Below are 20,654 nucleotides of genomic sequence, written 5' to 3' on the forward strand. Positions count from 1 at the left end.
CCCCACGTGGGACAACCTGATTCCCCTGTGTCTACCCCAGCACTTAGAACAGTGCTCGGCACATAGTAAGCGCTTAACAAATACCAACATTATTATTATTATTTTTTATTTTTATTACATTCCTTGCCCATGATGAGTTTACAATCTAGAGGGGAAAACAGATATTAATATAAATAAATAAAATATAATTATTACTAAAATATGCCAGGGACTGTACCAAGTGCTGGGATAGGGACACACTAAATAGGTTGGACACAGTCCGTATCCCACATGGGACATACAGTCTTCATCTCCATTTTACAGAGGAGGGGACTGAAGCCCAGAGAAGTGAAGTGACTCGCCCATGGTCACACATCAGGCAAGTGGCCAACCCAGGTGCCCTGGATTCTCAGGCCCATGTTCTATCTACTAGGCAATGCTGCTTCTCATAAAGATACCTGGTGAAACCTAAATGAAATGTTAACCATAATGGCTCAGCAAAGTCTAATCCTCACTCAGTACATGCCGAAAATAGGAAGTCTTTGCATGTATTGCTGGTGATGAAATGCTATGCAAGTATACACATTTTTGCCTTGTTTACAAGCACCAGGGAACAGCAGGGGAAATTTGATAAATATGCACTCCACTCCCACATAAACTCACTCCTGAGGCTGGAATACATTGACATTCAGAACCGTACTACAAACAAATCCATCCCCAAACAAAATGATCCTCCAAACGCTAGCTCAAACTCTGAAAATTCTATGGAAAAAAGGAAAGAATTAAAAAAAAAAGGACAGCCCTACCTTTGAACCAGCTATGTTCTTGGGGAAAAGATAATCAGCTCATTAGAGGGAAATGCATCAGATGTGGTGGTCATTATACATATCAGGTGTGGATTATCAGGACCATCAACTAATTCTTGGCATGGAGAACTTATAAGAGGAATCACTAGCAGCCATTTTGAAACTGGAGAAATTCCTTAATGTGTTGGTCTAAAATAAAGACTTTTTGATCTCTACTAAAAATGACAGGAAAGTGTGGGACCCTGACATCAAATATGGGTGTTGACAGCATGTGGTATGGAAGATGTCACCTGTAATTTCCAAGTGGGTAAAATATACTGATTTGGGAAATATTTTTCTCTGGACAAAATAGTTTTTGGAATGGGTTTGTGTGTTCATTTTCCTTCCTTTGTTAGATGATTACATGTATAAGTGTCCTAAACTAACAACTTGAGCACATTTCCATCTTACAATAATTATTGTGATATTTAAGTGTTTATTCTGTGTCAAGCCCTGGGGTGGGTATATGACTGTAAACTTGTGGCCAGGGGATGTGTCATGCAGAAAATACTCAAATACGATTGAATGAATCAGTTGTCATACTCTATTAAGAGCTTAGTACACACCAACAGATCAATAAATACCCCTGACTGCCTTTTAGTTTATATCCACTACAGTGCCTGCCATAGAGTAAGTACTTAAATATTATTATTCCTCTCAGTCCCCTTCTCTGGCTCGCCCAGGACTCAGGATCTAAACCAGGCATCTTCATGTGCAACTTTTCATTGTGTCTGGGTCAATCGAGGCCTCTGGCCATGCCAAGCCTTTAGGCAGTAAGTGAGTGAAGGGGGGCAACTCTCACAGGTGTGAGGCAACTCTTAAACGATCCTTGACCAGGTCCTGAAGCCGATATGGCCTTGCGCAGATGTTTGGGATCTGGGAGGCTGTGGCCACTGGTGCCGAGGCTTGCCCAAGGCCCCGGGGTAATGGATTGGGGGTGGGGGGTGGAAACTCATCTTGGGAGTGGAAGCTACTATTGTTGCTCCCTCCTCCTCCACTACTCCTCTCCTCCTTCTCTGCTCCTTCCCCATCTCTTATCTCCTACTCCTCCCATGCTCCTTCTTTTCTTCCTCCCCCTGTGCTCCTCCTCCTCCTGTTACTCCTCCCGTGCTCCTTTTCCTCCTCCTGTGCTCCTTCTCCTCCTTCTCTTGTGCTCCTCCACCTGTGCTCCTTCTCCCCCCTCCTGTCTCTTACTCTTCCCTTGCCCCTTCTGCTCCTCCTCCTCTAGTGCTCCTCTCTTCCTTCTCCTCCTGCTCTTGTGCTCCTCCGCCTGTGCTCCTTCTCCCCCCTCCTGTCTCTTACTCTTCCCTTGCCCCTTCTCCTCCTCCTCCTCTAGTGTCCCTCTCTTCCTCCTTCTCCTCCTCTCAGTGCTCCTTCTCCTCTTGTGCTCCTTCACCTTTTATGCTCTTTTCTTCCTCCTCCACCCGTGCTCTTCCTCTTGAGCTCCATCTCCCCTTGTGCTCCTTTCTTCCTCCTCCTCTTGTGCTCCTCCTCCCGTGCTCCACCTCTTCTGCTCCTCCTCCCGCTGCCCCTCACCCGGCTGGAAGGAGAGTCTGGTTCCCCCAGCAGCAAGGGCAGGGGACCGTGTCATCCCCCTCGGGGTCGGTACAAGGGGAGGGAGCCGAGGAGGAGGAGGAGGAGACAATTAGGGGGGTCCTGGGCTCTGAGCCAGCTCCAGGCTGCTGCTGAAAACCTCTCTCCCTCCGCTTCCCTTCTGCCCGACTGCTCAGACGATCCGGAGAGGAGCAACACCAACCTCCTTTGGGGAACAGCTACCAGCTTCCCCCTCCTTTTGGGCCTCGGACCCGGCTCTGAAGCAAAAGAGGGGATGCAAAGCAAAATCTCGGGTTGCTAAGGTAAGTGCACATCTCGGATGCACCCCTCAAACGTGCAAGGATCACAGAGGGAGTGGATGTCGGGGGGATGCTTCCAGCGGAATTTCTTCCCAGTTTATAGCATCTTTTCATTCGTGGCTTTGTCATTAGGTGTCTAGTTATTTGAGAACTATCTAGGAGTGGAAGTTCAAGTGAAGGCAGAGGTCCCTGTGTAGGTGGTATTTGTATATGATCAGACTCTAATTGCTTGCAGATGTGTGGGTTTGAGTGATTTCTAGCTCCAGTTGAGATTCAAGCCTGATAATATCAGTGCTGCACCAATGTAAACTTTGAAGGCTGAGGAGATGGGGTGGGTCTGGGGAGTTCATGAAAAATCCAACCTAGATTTTTTTTTTTTTCCTCTTGGAGGTCTTCAGACTATAAGGCGAGGCACCACACAGTGAAATGGAGTTGGTAATTGAGAGGAGCGTAATCTGTAGGATTTTTAAGAAGGAAAGGAGAGATTGGCATTGAAGCAAATTTGTTAGGCACTGAGGAGTTATTGCTGTGGTTACCCTCACACTGCATAAAAAGGGCCCCAGAAACAGTGTCTACAGAAAACTGTCCAAAAAGAGAAACTCTGGGTATCTGTTCTTGACTCAGTAGAATGTAGAAGTACCTCATTTAAAAAAGAAATGTGGTGAGCTTGAAGAAACAGAAGGTTCAGGACATCTTTGGACATTTTCCCTGGCCTTGATGAATTGCTTTTCCTTGCACTTATTAATAATAACCGGGAGCTGGATCAGCAGGTAGTTCTGCAATCAATAGCCTTTACTCTTGAAGCAAAACTGCAGTGATAAGCAGGATCAAGTAAAGTATTATTAGTAATGAGACCCACCTACATTAGATGCCCCCACAGTTTTCAAAGGCCCTAAACCAAATGTTGGAGAAGCAGAGTGACCTAGTGAAAAATGTACAGACAGAAGACCTGGGTTTTAATCCTGGCTCTGCTGGCCATGTGACAGGCAAGTCTCTTCTCCGGGGCTCAGTTTCCTCAACTTTAAAATGGGGATTCAGTACTTGGACTGTGAGCCCCATGTGAGTCAGGGACTGTGTGCAACCTAATTGACCTGTTCCTACCCCAGAGCTTAGACCAGAGTTTGACACACAGTGAGTGCTTAACAAATAACATTTACAGAGAGTGTGGTGTGGATTAGAAGAGATGAGAAGAGATGGAAAAAACAAAAAAGGCTCATCCTCACCACCTTTCCAAGAAGCGATCTGAGATGAAGAAGTTTATTTGGACAACAAGCATCTCAGTGAAATGGATTTGTGGTGGGGAAGCTGAGGGTGAGCCTGTATCCGTATAATTTTGAAGAAAGCCCAGAAGGTTTTAACTGATCAAAGTAAAAACAAACATTTTGAGCAGGAAATTTAGACAATTTCCCATCTCGGGGGGAGGAGGACACTTTTTGTGAACGGGATACTCTAGGAAGCTTTTGGATTGAGAGGGAAAGTATTGCCATTCTAGAGGTAGATTAGGGGAAACATTGGCTACTTGAAAAATGCTGCTATAGGAAAAGTTTTGCAGGACAGTGAAGACTCATCCCTTATCTAATCAGTTGGAAGTGTAGTAGAAGTTATTTTCGGTTCTACAGAAGTGCCTAGCCAAAAGACAAGAGATGAAAAAAACTGTGGAGTTTTACTCAATGCTTTTTCACGTTTTCCTGCAGGTTTCTTAGGTCCCAGAAATTTCAGGAGTTTCTTCATTTCTTCTGTAGATTCCTTTTCTTCAAGCTCTTTCCCCAGTGGTATTTGCTGAGTACATACTGTGTGCAGAACACTGAACTAAGCACTTGGGAGTCCAACAGAGGTGGTAGACACATTTCCTCCATCTCATGACACTCCTGGTCTGCTTTTTCGAATTCCCCTCCAAAGATCACTGAATTTACATCCTTTGGCTTATGAGAAATTGTTGCTTCCCTGTCACATACTAGGAAAGAGTAAGATGTTTGCGGTGGAAATCTTTCTGAATGGGATGTCTCTTACCGCAAAAAGAAGGGGTTTGTGTGTGTGTGTGTGAACTCAATTATTTTCAAACAATTTGGTTGAAATTACATGCGTAGTCATGCTGGTAGCCGTTTTTTCTCTAAAGGCAGTCAATCGTGTGAAAACAGGATCAATGAATTTCAAAAGTCTGCTTCTCTTCTCCTTTTTCCACAATTCCATGGAAATGATGTTTAAGAATTATGTTTTGAGCTAAGGGTTAAACAGGCAGTGAGCTAGGAGATTTGTGAGTGCCTGTGGGAGGAGAATTTGTTTCACAAATATTTTTAGTCTTAAGGAAAAATGGAGAGGCAGTAGGTAATACATTTCTCCAGAGACTATAATAAAGACACCAATTTTTCTGCAGGTAAAATGTTCGCTTGCTTTCATGGTTGTTTTATGGTTGTAAATTTGGGAAAGAATTTATCCTTTTATGGATATGACATGAATAGTAACAACTGCTCTCCATATCATGCTGCTATTCTGGAAATAGAATTGACTGTTCTCAGAGCTTCATGGTGCACCACTGTTGGTAAATGCTGTTTTTTCATCATTCAATACATTTTTTCAGAGATGTCCTGCAAATTTGGAAATTGCTTTTGGTTCTGATGGAGCAAATTTTTTGTGCTTAACTCCAGCTCATATTTCTTGGCTCGCTTTATTTTTTTTTTCAATGAGGCTTGCACTGTTGTCCGCTAATACTAGCAATTTGGGTTCCTTGCCTATTCTTAGGATTTTGTGGTGGTTTTATGATTTCTCTGTTTAATTAGAAAAGGGGTGGGGTGTCTGAGAAGAGCTTTAAGCATGGAAAAAGTACTTAGAATAAACAGAATGTAAGATTTTTGTATTCATTAATGATAATAATTTTGACATTAAGTGCTTATTATATGCCAGGCACTGTATTAAGTGCCGGGGTGGATACAAGCAAATTGTGTTGGATACAATCCTCTCCCACTTGGGCTCACAGTCTTAATCCCCATTTTACAGATGAGGGAATTGAGGCCCAGAGAAGTGAAGCAACTTTCCCGAGGTCACACAGCAGACAGGTGGCATAGCCAGGATTAGAACCCAGGACCTTCTGATCGCAGGCCTGTGTCCTGTGTACTTGGACCTCTGATTCCAGTTGCCACTGGGGCTAGTCTCTTGCAGGACCAACTTTACTGGCCTGTGTAGTGGTATAGCCATGAACCTGACAGTTTAATTTTAAATAGGCAAATGAATGAAACTTAAAAAACCCTTTCCATGTTGTAAGGCAGTGATTGTAATAAAGTGTTGAACTTGGTATGTCTGTTTTCTAAAACAGGTTCTTAAAGCCTGTAGTCTGTAACTTTCTCGGTTTTAATCTTTATTGTAAATGATTACAAATTTTACTTTTGGGAATTGCCTTGTTTCACGTCATTTTATTACTCATTACTGACCTACTTGCCACCTCCACCCGCTAATAATTCTTATTTCTCTAGTAATGATGAAGCAGTACATATCAGTGAAGCTAGTTCTGGGAGAGAGTGCATATTTCTCTTTCAATGTAGAGCCTAAATCATCAGGAATCTACAATTATTCACCTGTTTCCCTGGTTAACTTCACAGAATGGTAGATGAATGAAAGATACCCAAGCAAAGTGGCAGAAACTAGAATTTGTGTAGGAGAAGCAGTGTAGCCTGGTGGATAGAGCACATGCTGGGAGACAGAAGGACCTGGGTTTTAATCTCAGCTCTGCCACTTGCCACCTGCCATGTGTCCTTGGTCTAGCCACTTCATTGCTCCGGGCCTCAGGTACCTCACCTGTAAAGTGAGGATTAAGATTGTAAGCTGTCTGTGGGACATTGTGTCCAACATGGTTAGCTTGTATCTACCCCAGTGCTTAGTACAGTTTGTGGCAAATACCATAAAAATACCATAAAAACTCACTACAAAACAAAAAAACCCAAACCCATAAAAGAGGAAAAATCTTTGCGGAGGATACCTCTCCTCCAAGTTGGTGTATTTCTATCAGTCGATCATATTTGAGAGCCTACTTTGTGCAGACCACTGTACTAAGCACTTGGTAGAGTACAATATAACTGAGTCGGTGTACATGTTCCTTCTCCACAAAAAGCTTATGGTTTAAATGGGAAGACAGACACTAATATAAGTGAATGATGGCTATGTATGTAAGGGCCGTGGGGCTGGGGGAGGGCTGAGTAAAGGGAGCAAATCTAACTGCAAGGGCGATGCAGAAGGGAGTGGGAGAAGAAGTGGGAGAAGTTCTAAAGGAACTCTGCTATATTTCAGATAATATCACAAGATCCAAGGCACATAAAGGACTAAGTTTGCTGTTACATGAAATTGCACTTAACAGCCTGGTCCAATTTCACTTTGCCTCACGTGGACAGAACTCATCTTCCCACCAAAACCCTGTGCTCCCCTGACTTTCCTGTCACCATCCTCCCTGTGTCACAGGCTTGTAATCTTGGCATTATCCTCAACTCATCTCTCTCATTCAACCCCCACATTCAATCTTTGATGAAATCCTGTCAGTTCTACCCTCTAGAATCTGCCCTTTCTTCTCCATCCAATCTGCTACCATACCGATCCAAGCACTTGCCATTTACCATCTTGACTACTGCACCAGCCTCCTTGATGACCTCCCCACATCCCGTCTTACCCCACGCCAGTCGTTGTGCCTGCGCCATTATTCTAAAAAATATCTCCTCACTTCCCAAAAACCTCTGATGGTTGCCCATCCACTTCCACATTAAACTGAAATTCCTTACTATTGGCTTGAAAGCACTCAATACTTTCTTCTGACTTACCTCGTGTCTTCTACTAAACTCCATTTCATAGACTTTGCTCCTCTAATACCGATAACCTCTGTATCTTGGGTTCATGTATCCTTCACTGACCACTGCCCAAATCCTCCCTCTGGCCTGGAACACCCTCTCCCTTCCTATCCAAAAGTCTACCTCTCTCTCCACCTTTAAAACCCTCCTAAAATCACATCTCCTCCAAGAGGCCTTCCCTGACTATACGTTCATCTCCTCTTCCAGCCTTCCCCTCCGTATCACCTATGCACTTCTAAAAAATGGTATTTAAATGCTTACTCTTTGCCGGGCACTGTACTAAATGCTGGTACAGGAACAAGCGAATCAGGTTGGACCCAGTCCATATCCCATATGGGGCTCACAGTATTAATCCCAATTTTACAGAGAAGAGAACTGAGGCACAGAGAAGTGAAGTGACTTGCCCAAGGTGATTCAGCAGACAAGTGGCAGAGCTGGGATTAGAACCCAGGTCCTTCTGACTCCCAGACTTGTGTTCTATTCACTAGGCCATACTGCTTCTCGTGTTGTGTACCCTTTAAGCATCCTGATATCCCAGTCCCACAGCTATTTTACATACATATCTTTATACTCTATTCCCTTTATTTGTAACATATTTTGATGTCTGTTTCCCACCGTAGACTGTAAGCTCCTTAAAGGCAGGGATCCAGCTCTATCCAATTGCATTTTTCCAAGTGCTTAGTACAGTGCCCTTAACACAGTAAGTGCTCCATAAATACTTTGGTTCATTTTGTTAATGTTTTCCACTTTTCCTTCCAGTCAGTAGTAATTATTGAGCACTAAAAACATGTGGAGCACCATATAAAGTACTTGGGAGACAACAGTAGAATTGAAAACACGATCCCTACCCTCAAGAAGTATGCCATATATTGAAGACATGACCTGGAATAATTTACAGATAGGCAGAAAGAGGGAAAAGGGGATATTGATACGAACGAGAGAATGATTAAGTAGAAGTTCACAAATGCTGAAGGGTTGCAGAGGTGCTGTGTGGGGAGCTAAGGGTTATAACTTGGAGGGGAGCCAAAATTAATTGGGAAAGAATCCTTGGTGGAGAAGGGTGACTTAAAAAGGCTTTGGAAAATGGGGTGATGTGTGGACTATCAGACCTGACGGGGGAGGAAAATTCAGACAAGAGGCAAGGGGTGGGCAGAAGGTTAATGGTGGGAGAGATGACAGTGAGGCAGAGGGAGGAGGTTACTCTGATATCAATGAAGATTACCAGCTCTGGTTGTAGTGGGAGAAGAGTGGATAAGTGAGAAGGAGACAGCTGAGTGCCTTAAAGCCAAGTCAGAGTTTCATGCAGAGGGGAACCTTTGGAGGTTTTGGAGCAGTGGGGAGAATGATGTTTTGGAAAACTAGTCTGAGTGACAGTCAAGAATGAACTGGAGAGGAACAAGGCTGAAGCAGCATGGCCTACTGGATAGAGCATGGGCCTCGGAGTCAGAAGGTCCTAATCTGTTGGGTGACCTTGGGCAAGTCACTTGACTTCTCTGAACCTGAGTTCCCTCCTCTGCAAAATGGAGATTAAGGACTGTGAGCCCCACGTGGAGCAAGGGACGGCGCCCAACCCGATTAGCTTGTATCTACCCTAGCGCTTCGTAGAGTGCTCAGCAAATGCCATATCAATTAAAAAAAAAATACTGGAAGCAGGGAAATGGAGTAATCAAGTTGGGGTATAAGCTTTGAATGAAGAGGAAGGAGTGGATATTGGAGACGTTAATTAGCCACCCTCTCTGTTCAGCATCTTCAACTTTAAATCCCAGGGGCAATTGCTCTTTAAAAACAAATCACTTGTGGAAAATTTTTCCTGAAGTTTTTGTGGGAGGGGGCTTTTTATAAACTAAAAGATATACAGTTTATGGTTTTCACGTGGCTGGCGTTTCCTGTGACTATTGGTTTGTTTCCATCTTTTGCCTTACCCGGCTGAAGCTGCCTACATTCGATAAGCCTCATGAAGTCTTGTGAGACATATTTGGGTTTAATGATGTTTTCGGTTTGAAGTATTAATAGCTCTTAATCTAAAGGGAGCAAGAGCTGGCATAAAGGCTTGTGCGGAGGGCCAGAGGAGCTCTACCCATGAGGCTGAGTCCCCACACCACCAAGCCAATGAGAGGAGCTGCAGGGTTTCAGGAAATTAGCGGTGACCCACGTGATGTTGGAATCCAAGAAAGTGGAGGGAAGGAGTCAGGACTTAGAGGCACCCCAATTTTCCTCTTCTTTCATCCCTGTGGGCCCTCTAAAATCCATCATTAAGTTCATTTATTTCAAATAAATGACATAAGCAGTATGGCCTAATAGGTAAAGCATGGTCCTGGGAGCCAGAGTACCTGGGTTCTAATTCAGACTCTGTCACTTCACTGCCATGTGACTTCGGGTAAGTCATTTTACTTCTCTGTGTCTCAGTTTTCTGAGCTGCAAAAATGGGGATTCTAAACCTTTTCTCTTTCCTTCTTAGACCATAAGCCCCATGTGGGCCAGGGACTGTATCTGGCCTGATGAACTAGTATCTACCCCAGTGCTTAGAACAATGCTAGTCACATAGTAAGTGCTTAAATTACATAAAAGAAAACAGTCAAACCTTGGAATGGCCCTTTTTTCTCAGGAGAATATTTGAGCTATAATAATAATAATCAACTTATTTGTCAAGCATTGTACTGAGCCCTGAGGTTGATATGAAACAATAAGATTAGACATAGGGGCTTACAGTCCAAAGGAGTGGGGAAAGAGGTGTTTCCTATTTCGCAGATGAGGAAACTGAAGCAAAGAGAAGTGAAATGACTTGCCCAAGGTCATGCCACAGGTAAGTAGCATAGGTAGGATTAGAACCCAGATCTCATGATAGACACCCAGTTCTGTCACCTTTCCTGGGTGACACTGCTTTGCTATTTAGAGGCTAGAGATGTGCTCTAAGTTCCATTATGACTCAAATGAAGGATGCAGTGCCGTGATTTGTAACCCTCTACTTAGTGATTCTGGAAATGCCCAGTTCTATAAATGTAATAATAATAATAGCGCTATTTATTAAGCAGCAGCATGGTTTAGTGGAAAGAGCACGGGCTTGGGAGTCAGAGGCTGTGGGTTCTAATCCCAGTTCTGCCACTTGTCTGCTGTGTGGCCTTGGGCAAATCACTTCACTTCTCTGTGCCTCGATGACATCATCTGTAAAATGGGAATTAAAACTGTGAGCCCCACTTGGGACAACCTGATTACCCTGTATCTGCCCCAGCGCTTAGAACAGTGCCTGGCACATAGTAAGTGCTCAACAAAGACCATTTTTATTATTATTAATAAGCGCTTACTATGTGCCAGGCACTGTACCAAGCACTGGGGATGGATATAAGGCAAGTGGAGTTGGACACAGTCCTTGTCCCACAAGGGCCTACAGTCTTAATCCCAATTTTCCAGATGAGGTAACTAAGCCCCAGAGACATGAAGTGACTTGTCCAAAATCACCCAGCAGACAAGTGGCAAAGCTGGGATTAGTAAATCATGAGCCAAACGATCTGCAAGGAAGGACTTCGGTGTGTACTTTTGCTTGCTTTCAGGGAGACACCTTGCAGGGGGATAAATCTCCTTCTTAATAAGAACTCATTTGTCTGGTCAACATCGAAACCAGGAGAAATAGATTACTGTGATAATTATAAGCAGAACAGTTTTTGCACTGTCCAGAGTGGTTGATGAATGGGAATTCTTGGAGCCATGGTTGAGGAAAAATATTTGTTTTCTGTGTCCAGAGTGTTGGATGAATGGGAATTCTTGGACTGATGGTTGAGAAATGTTTTTTCCTCTGTCCAGGGTTGTTGATCAATTCCCCTTACTGGATCAGTGGTCGAGAGTGTCAGAAGCCCTCTGAACTCACAAATACCCAGTGGAACCTGGCTTGGTACTGCCTATTTTTAACTAACTGCTCATATCCCTAAGTTTCTAGGGGTAATAATAATGATGGTATTGGCCAAGCACTGTTCTAAACACTGGGGGAGATGCAAGCTTATCAGGTTGTCCCAGGTTGGGCTCACAGTTCTAATCCCCTACTTAAAAATCACCTCCTCCAAAAGGCGTTCCCAGACTGAGCTCCTCTTCCCCCTCTACTCCCTCTGCCATCCCCCCTTTACCTCTCCGCAGCTAAAGCCTCATTTTCCCCTTTTCCCTCTGCTCCTCCACCTCTCCCTTCCCATCCCCACAGCACTGTACTCGTCCGCTCAACTGTATATATTTTCGTTACCCTATTTATTTTGTTAATGAATTGTACATTGCCTCGATTCTATTTAGTTGCCATTGTTTTTACGAGATGTTCTTCCCCTTGACACTGTTTATTGCCATTGTTCTCGTCTGTCCGTCTCCCCCGATTAGACTGTAAGCCCGTCAAACGGCAGGGACTGTCTCTATCTGTTGCCGACTTGTTCATCCCAAGCGCTTAGTACAGTGCTCTGCACATAGTAAGCGCTCAATAAATACTATTGAATGAATGAATAATCCCCATTTTACGGTTGAGGTAAATGAGGCACAGAGAAATTAAGTGACTTGCCCAAAGTCACACAGCTGACAAGCAGCAGAGATGGGATCAGAACCCACGACCTCTGACTCCCAAGCCATGCACTTTCCACTAAGCCACGCTGCTTCTAAAAAAAAAGGTCAAGGCAGAAAGAGGAGCTGACAAGGAATGCTCTTCTGTATTTGGGGGGTGGGGGCTTTCTGTTCTTAATAAGTGGTATTTATTGAGCACATACTATGTGCAGAGCACTGTACTAAGCACTTGGGAGCATACAATAGAGCAGACACATTCCCTGCTCACAGCAAACTTACAGTCTAGAAGGCTGTATCTTAGATGTATGAATCAGTTGTATTTATTGAGCATTTACTGTTTTCAAGGCATTGTATTATACACTTGGAAGAGTCCAGTATGACAATTACCACACACGTTCCCTGTCCATAAGCTTATAGCCTAGAGGGCTGTATCTTAGAAGATATATCAATCGTATTTATTGAGCGTTTACTGAGTGCAGAGCACTGTACTAAGTACTTGTTGAGTCCAGTACAGCAGCAATAGGCATGCTCCCTGCCCATAACAAGCTTACAGTCTACAGGGCTTTATCTTAGAAGATATATCAGTCGTATTATGTGAGCACTTACTGTGTGCAAGACACTGTACTCAGCACTTGGAAGAGTACGACAAAGCAAAATAACAGACACATTCCCTGCCCATGAAGAACTTACTGTCTAGTGGAGGTTCTGTCAACTTAAGCGGCTTTATGAGTTGAAAAAAGGCTTGCGGGCATCTATTGGTGCTGTACTTCAGGGAATCTGACTATGATATCTGATAAATTGTTTTACTGCATTATGTGCTAATGCAAAATGGGTCATTATGGGCAGGGAAAGTGTCTACCAACTCTGTTATATTGGACTCTCCCAAGCACTTAGTAGATTGCTCCGCACACAGTAAGCGCTCAATAAATACGATTGATTTTTTGGAAGGATGCTGCAGACACAAGAGGTTTGCTAAATGTAAATAACTTTTAATAGAGTCAGCTCTTTATTCAGGGGCTGGCAAGACATTGGTGAATGACACAACCGAGGTGCATTAGGTAATTGTCATCAGTGGTATTTATTGAGCACTTATTGTTCAGGAGCATGGCCTAGTGGCAAGAGCACGGGCTTGGGAGTCAGAGGTTGTAGGGTCAAATCCTGGCTCCACCGTTTGTCTGCTGTGTGACCCTGGGCAAGTCACTTCACTTCTCTGTGCTTGAATTACCTCAGCTGTAAAATGGGGATTGAGGCTGAGCCCCATGTGGGACAGGGTTTGTGTCCAACCTGATTACCTTGCATCTACCCCAGTGCTTGAAACAGTCCTTGGCACAGAGTAAGCACTTACTAAATAATATCATAATTTTTACTATTAATGATTATTGTGTGCAAAGCACAATACAACAGAATTGGTAGACAAGTTCCCTACCCACAATGAGAAGATTCCCTTGGAGAGGAGTGATTTTGAGACAACTTTTGCTTTTTGGATTTCTCTAATTTAAAAATCAGCCAACCGATGATATTTGAGCATTTATGGTGTACAGAAACCCGTTCTAAGCACTGGGGAAAGTACAAGATAGCAAAGCTGGAAGACGCTTTCCCTGTCCACGAGGAGCTTACAGTCGTGGGGGGAGAAAAAATTGGTTTGAGATGTTCCCCTCCCACCCCCTTCTCTGACCGGACTCCCAAAAGCTCTGATTGATTGTTCTATTGTCTTCTCCCAAGTGCTTAATACAGTGCCCTGCACACAGTAAGTGTTCAATAAATATGACTGTAAGACCGTGTGACTATATACAATGTGTCTCTCCCAAATCACCAACTGAGGTCCCTCAATCATTCGTCATCATAATGATAATAATAATTGTGGCATTAAAGTGCTGCTTATGTGCTAGGCACTGTACTAAGCCCTAGGGGGATACAAGCAAATTGGGTTGGACACAGTCTCTGACCCGCAAGGGGCTCATAGTCTTAGTCTCCATGTTACAGATGAGGTACCTGGGGCCCAGAGAAGTGAAGTGACTTGCCCAAGGTCACACAGCAGACCCGTGGCGGAGCTGGGATTAGAACCCAGATCCTTCTGTCTCCCAGGCCCGGGTTTTGTGGACTAGGCCATGCTGCAGATGCCCATGCCAGGGCTTTATTTTGTGTCTTCCCTCTATTCTCCCCAGCACCCACTGTAGCCTACTTCTTAGGGCGGCAGACAATCTGTTTTCCTTCAGTCGATCAAGTTTCTACACAGTGCTCACTTTGGGCAGAGCACTGTAGTAAGTATTTAGGAGAGTACAGTGGAGGGTTTTTTATAGCATTTATGTGCTCATTATGTGCCAAGCACTGTACTAAGCACTGAGGTGGATGCAAGCTTTTGAGGTTAGACACAGTCTTTGTCCCACAGGGAGCTCACAGTCTTCATCCACATTTTACAGATGAGGTGACCGAGCATAGAAAAGTGAAGTGACCAGCCCAAGATCACACAAGCAGACAAGTGGAAATCCTTCTGACTCCCAGGCCTGGGCTCTATCCACTAGGCCAGGCTGCTTCTTAGCTGGAATTGGTAGACATGATCTCTCCCCGTAGAGAACTTACACTTCCAGACGCAGAAACTCTGGGGAAAGGGATATCAAAAACTGCAGGAGATGAGCTGAGCAGTTTGGATGCTAGTGCAAGAGTCTGGGGTGGTTTCTGGGAGGGGAAATGGGAAGGTACAGTATTAGGAAGAGGGCCTGAGAGTTAGAGGACCTGGGTTCCAATCCCGCCTCCCCCACTTGTCTGCTGTGTGACTTAAGTCACTTCTCTGTGCCTGTAGAATGGGGATTAAGACTGTGAGCCTAAAGGGAGATGTGGAGTCTATCCAACCTGATGAGCTTGTAGGGACCCCGGTGCTTATGTCAGTCAATAAATGATATTTGAGCTCGTATTGTGTGCAAAGCACTGTACTAGCAGCATAGCTTAGTGGAAAGAGCACGGGCTTGGGAGTCAGAGGTCGTGGGTTCTAATCCCAGCTCCGCCACTTGTCTGCTGTGTGACCTTGGGCAAGCCACTTAACTTCTCTGTGCCTCAGTTATGTCATCTGTAAAAATGGGGATTAAAAAAAAAAGTGAGCCCCACATGAGACGATCTGACTGCCCTGTTTCTACCCCAGCGCTTAGAACAGTGCTCAGCACATAGTAAGCATTTAACAAATACCATAAATATTATTATTATTATTACTAAGTGCTTGACGGAGCATAATATCACAGAGTAGGTAGGCAGGTTCCCTGCCCATAGGGAGCTTATAGTCTAGAGGGGAGGACAGACATTTAAAATTACAGATAGGAACATAAGTGATGTGGGGCTGAGGGTGGAGTAAGTAAAGGGAGCCAATCCAAGGGCAAGCACAATGCTTAGCACATAGTGCTTAACAAATGCCACTGTTTTCTAAAAAAAAAAAAAAAGGAAAGGATCAGTTTTAGGAGATGCTATGGAAAATATAGAAATGTTTTCCTTCCTTTACAAGGCTAATTGAGTTTCAGTTGGTTTTGTAGAAGCGGATAGGAACAGAGTCTGGGAAAACTGCAAGGAAGCGGGAGGGGAAGCAGAAAATATTTTCCGGCTTTGTTCAAGGATTGGAGTCTTTTGTGAGGCAAAGGGTGACTGGGAAAGTGAATCTGAGCTGAGCCCCATTCTCTCAGGACCTCATTCCATCCTCCCTCCTCACTCCCCTGTTCACAGGAATGCAGAAATCGAGCCTCTGTAGAGTTGAAAATGGAAATAATCGCTGTAAGCTTCTTTAAAACGATCATTCTTGGGAAATTCACCAATGTGAGGGTCTCTGTGCATAAAGTTGAATTAGCTTTGTGTTTCCCAGGATTTCTCGGTTTTCCGATGCTGCTACCAGTCACTTAACTGTTTCTTTTCCGGTTAGGAATTCCACCAGGAAGTGGGCAGATGAGTGTCATAGATCTTGCTACTTTCTGTTAAAGTTTTTTATATGGTATCTGTAAAGTGCTTATTATGTTCCAGGCACTAAACTAAGCACTGGGATAGGAACAAGATAATCAGGTGGGACACAGTTTCTGTCCCACATGGAGCTCATAGTCTTCATCTCCAATTTACAGATAGCAGATAACTGAGGCCCAGAAAAGTCAAGGGAAGATTTAAGGAAGCAGCAAGGCCTAAAGCAAGGGTCTAGATTCTAATTCAGGGTTCCTTCAATTGCCTGCTTTATGACCTTGGGCAAGTCACTTCTTGTTTCCTCAGCTGTGAAACGGGAATGCAATATCTTTTCTCCCTTCTTTTATTGCCTGCGAACTCCAAGTAAGACAGGGGCTGTGTCTGACTGGATTAACTTGTCTCTAATCCACCTGACACCTCTAGAAGTTGAGCTTCTTGAGGGCAGGGATTTTCTCTCTTGCTGTACTTTACTTTCCTAAGCACTTAGTACAGTGCTGTGCACACAGTAACTGCTCAATAAATATGATTGAATGACCTAGTAAACATTTAACAAATACCATTTAAAAAAAGGGTCTCAGCCGATAAGTGGAAAAGTCAGGATTAGAACCCAGATCCTTTGACTCCCAGGCCTATGCTCTTTTCATGCTGCTTCTCTAGGTGGACTGGAACTCTTGACAAAATGAGGTTTTGCCGTAGTCTTTGGAATTACTGTTTCCCTGTTATCTCTGTCCCCTTTTTGTGTGGGTAAATCTTCCCCTGTTCTTCAAAACTTAAAGTTTCAGGAAATGTGGGAAGCTGCATTGAAAAGTCTTGCTGAGGGAGATAAACTAATGCCATTTGATACTTGTCCCCCACAAACAGCAAGTAGGGGAGCTTCCTCTAAGCCCCCCGAATTGAGAAGCAGCATGGGCTATTGGCTAGAGCCCGGGGCTGGGTGTCAAAAGGACCTGGGTTCTAATCTTGCCTCTGCCACTTGCCCACCTTGTGACCTTGAGCAAACAAGACACTTCACTTCTCTGTGCCTCAGTTCCCTCCTCCGTAAAATGGGGGATGAAAACCAAGAGCCCCATGTGGGACATGGACTGTGGCCAATCTGAATAGTTTAAATCTACCCCAGCATTTAGTACAGTGCTTGGCACCTAGAGCTTAAAATACCACAATTATCATCATTATCATTATTATATTACTACTGTTATAGTAATAGTATATGCTTTATTATTATCTTCCCCTTCTCCTGTACCCACCTATAGACTTTAAGCTCACTATGGGCAGGGAGTGTGTCTGTTTAATGTTATATTGTTCTCTCCCAAGCACTTATTAGTACACTGCTCTGCACTCAGTGAATCCTCAATAAATACAATTAACTGACTGACCTCTTCCTCTTCGCCTTTTCCGCCTCACTAACTCTGTTGCTCTTTCTTTTCTTTTTTTCTTTCTCACCCAACACCCCCTCACTCTATGGCTCTGCACAAATCAGTCACTTCAGCTGAACTTGCTTTGTAAATCTTCAATTTGATACGAAGCCTAACATCCACTTGTCAGCAAATTCCAACTGCCAATCTCCAGACCTGTAGGATACTCTGCTTGAGCCAGTGTTTTTCTTCCATACTTTTCCACACATCACTGGTGAGGATTCTTCCAAGGGAGTTTGGATGATCAAGCTTTGGCTGTCTGAATAATGGTACTTGTTAAGCCTCTACTATTTGCCAAGCACTGTCCTAAGCACTGCGGTAGCTGCAAAGAAATCGGAGTAGACACAGTCCCTGTCCCATATGGGGCTCACGCTCTTAATCCCCGTTTTCTCAATGAGGTACCCAGAGAAGTGAAGCGACTTGCCTGAGGTCATACAGCAGGCATGTGGCAGAGTCAGAATTAGAACCCAGGTCCTTCTGACTCCCAGGCCTGTGCTCTATCGACTAAGCCATTCTGCTTCTCGGCTAAAGGAATTGAATATTGGGTATTCATAGGAGCTAAGCCTTTACAAAACTCAGTGGCTAAACTGGGCCACTTTGGAGAGACCGGTTTTGGAGTGCTACCGATTCCCTATACAGAGCTCTCTCACTTTACCTCTTCCAGCACTGATGCTACCGAAAGTATGATGCCCATTTCTTCTTCTCTTCCAATGCTTGGAATTAAATAGCCACCGAGTCACGCGGACTGATTTCATTAGGCCACTGAGAGATTGTCACGACTCCTTTCAGATGCCCTGTTAATAGTAATTGTGGTATTTAAGTACATACCATTAACCAAGCACTGTAGTAAGTGCTGGGGAATATCCATTAAATTAATTAATTCATTCATTGTTATATATTGGGTGCTTCCAAAGTGCAGAACACTATACTGAACACTTGGGAGAGTACAAAACTCAGAGTTATGCAGATCTGACACTGTCTAAATAGGAGGGAGGGCAGATATTTAATTTCAGTTTTCAAATGAGGAAAATGAGGCACAGAGAAGTGACTTGCTCAGTCATTTTGGCAGGGAATGTGGCTGTTTATTGTTATATTGTACCTTCCCAAGTGCTTAGTACAGTGCTCTGCAAACAGTAAGTGCTCAGTAAACACGACTGAATGAAGATCACACAGCAGACAAGGGGCGGACTGACTAACTCTGACTCCCAAACCCGTGCTCTAGCCACGAGGCCATGCTGCTGCTTGTTTTGTATTCAGACGTAATGTCCTACATTTAGAATGGATGGAGCTGGGGAGGATGGCTGGAGGTTCTTGGATTTTAGTGAAATGTATTCCACAAGAAGTTGGATTTGCAGTTTCTTTGGATTTTTAGAACCACGTGAGACACTTCACTCTCTCTAATGGATCCCCCCCTCTTCCTTTGTTTCTGCTGCTAGTTTTGGCTTCTTTTCTTTCAGTCTCTCAAAGTAGAGAAGCAATGTGGCCTAGTGGATAGATGACATGCCTGGATTCTAATTCTGACTCTGCCACTTGTCTGCTAAGTGGCCTTGGGAAAGTCATTTCACTGCTCTGTGCCTCATATATAAAATGGGGATTAAGACACAAAGCCTCAGGTGGGACAAAGACTGCGTCCAACCTGATTAGCTTGCATCTGCCCCAGTACTTAGCTCAGTGTCTGGCTCATAGTAAGTGCTTAATAAGTACCATAAAAAAGCACACACAAAAAATCTACCTGTCATTCTCTAGAGTCAGTGACAACAGCTTCCATTTTTCTCTGCTGTTCTCCCAGTCTCATCTCTGACATCATCATAGTCATTTAAATCCCAGTGGGGTAAACATTTCATAATTATGTTGGTGTGTTGATTCTACTGAGCTCATTTTCACGATTTTATTCTAGTCCATACATGATGTTCGAATATTCTTCTAATTTTCAGCTGCATTCTGGAGAGATTTAATGTAGTTGAGAGAAAACATCAATTTAGACCTATTGGAGACTCATTGGATTCAAATGAACTCATTTAGTTTTTGTTGTTCCTCTCCTGTCATTTTAATTATCTAAGTGGTTTCCTGTCAGGCCAGGTATGTATTGATGGGGAATTATCCAGGGAACAAGTCAACCCTTGTCATGCCTATCGACAGAGGATGTTATCTAGCCAGAAGTATTAATTAGCATTAGAATTATATTTACGAAATTCATTGGTCTCTTCTCTCAAGATACATTTGCCTTACTCGACACAAGAATTTAGAAACCAAGGAAATGACATTTCAGGGGCAGTTCAGTATCTAGGCAGCCTCTTCGATGATCCTGGAATTCTCAGGGTATTAGTATAATGGCTGCCTTCCTTGACATCCGACCTAATCGTTAAGAGGATCAACTATCTAACATCATCAAATTTTCTCTTAGCAACCCATGATGAACCTCCCATCCTTGAATTTATCCAAATCCCTGAGAAACCCATGGAAAGAATACAGGCCTGAGAGACAGAGGACATGGGTCCTATCCTGGCTCTGCCACTTGCCTACTGTGTGACCTTGAACAAGTCACGTGACTTCTCTGTGCTTCAGTTTCCTCATCTATAGAATGGGGATCCACGCGTCCCAAGTTGGGGGAGACTGTGGCTGACCTGATGTTCTTGAAACAGCTTCAGGGTTTAGTACAGTGCTTGGCACATAGTAAACGCTAAACGGTTACCACAGTCTTTATTTCTCTACTGAATTTATATAATTGCTTCACTTTTTGGCATAATTTTTAGACTATTAAACCAGGAGTGGAGAAGTTTATGTAGGTCATAAGTAACTAAGTCTAGAAATAAAGGGAGGAAGAGAAGTGGACACTTGAGAATTCTCTCTTCAGTTGTATTTTTCCCAAGTGTTGCTTACAATGGGCAGTAAACAAATGAACCCTCATATTCTTTTCTCCTTTTCCTCCTTTGGAGTGTGCCCGTTTCCAAAATGAAACTATCTCCCAGGATGAGCTCATCTCTGTTGCATTACCATATTCTTGCCTTTCTCCTCTTCTGGAACCCATCATTATTGCTGCTTATGATTATGTGGAACAAAAAAATCAGAAGCATTGTGGAAAGGGCATGGGAGTCAGAGATCGTGAGTTCGAATCCCAGCTCTGCCACTTGTCAGCTGTGTGACCTTGGCCAAATCACTTAACTTCTCTATGCCTCAGTTACCTCATCTGTAAAATGGGTATTAACACTGTGAGCTGCACGTGGGACAACCTGATAACCTAGCATCTACCCCAGCGCTTAGTGCTCAACAAAGAGTAAGCGCTTA

General features: G+C 43.8%; 1 protein-coding gene across 3 annotated transcripts in view; it reads left to right on the forward strand.

Annotated features, from left to right (window-relative positions):
• The first annotated feature begins 2,342 nt into the window (after positions 1-2,342).
• Positions 2,343-20,654, forward strand: part of RGS6 (regulator of G protein signaling 6) — a 386,017-nt gene continuing 367,705 nt past the window's right edge. For all 3 annotated transcript variants that reach the window (XM_039911550.1, XM_029073117.2, XM_029073256.2), the window contains exon 1: positions 2,343-2,680. The gene's annotated coding sequence lies outside the window, so the exon portion shown is untranslated. The remainder of the gene's footprint in view (positions 2,681-20,654) is intronic.

Source organism: Ornithorhynchus anatinus, chromosome 1 (assembly GCF_004115215.2).
Source record: "Ornithorhynchus anatinus isolate Pmale09 chromosome 1, mOrnAna1.pri.v4, whole genome shotgun sequence".
In the NCBI taxonomy this organism is placed as follows: domain Eukaryota; kingdom Metazoa; phylum Chordata; class Mammalia; order Monotremata; family Ornithorhynchidae; genus Ornithorhynchus; species Ornithorhynchus anatinus.